Source organism: Myotis brandtii, unplaced genomic scaffold, assembly GCF_000412655.1.
Source record: "Myotis brandtii unplaced genomic scaffold, ASM41265v1 scaffold94, whole genome shotgun sequence".
Classification (NCBI taxonomy): Eukaryota; Metazoa; Chordata; class Mammalia; order Chiroptera; family Vespertilionidae; genus Myotis; species Myotis brandtii.
This window is the reverse complement of record NW_005371876.1, coordinates 1785320-1785818: the sequence shown is the minus strand read 5'-3', so window position 1 is coordinate 1785818 and position 499 is coordinate 1785320.

Genomic DNA, 499 nt, shown 5'->3' with positions numbered 1-499 from the left:
AGTAGGGAGTGTGCAGGAGGCAGTCAATCAATGATTCTCTTTCATCATTGATATTTCTCTCTCTCTCCCACTCCCTTCCTCTCTGAAATCAATTAAAAAAAAAGAATATTCTTAAGAGGACTGTTCACTGGAGCAAAAGTTGCAGTAACCCAAAACCCATCAACAGGAGAGTAAATGAAAAAACTGTGTTATAGTCACATAATGACAGGGATATTATGTCAGAAAAAAAAATACTGCAATATGCAATAATATTATGCTAAGTTTTAAGTCCTCCAAAATTGCATTTATAAAGTTGAAAACCAACAAAAACTATAAAAAATGTATATGTATACACACATATATAAGCACACATACACATGCACATGTTATGAATGTATGAAAAGAAAATACATGAAAAAGAAAGCAAGGACATGAATCAACACAAAAACTAGAAGGATGGTAATCTCGGAGGAGACAACAGAATGGTATGTAGAGGGACACACATGGTTATATGTGGGTT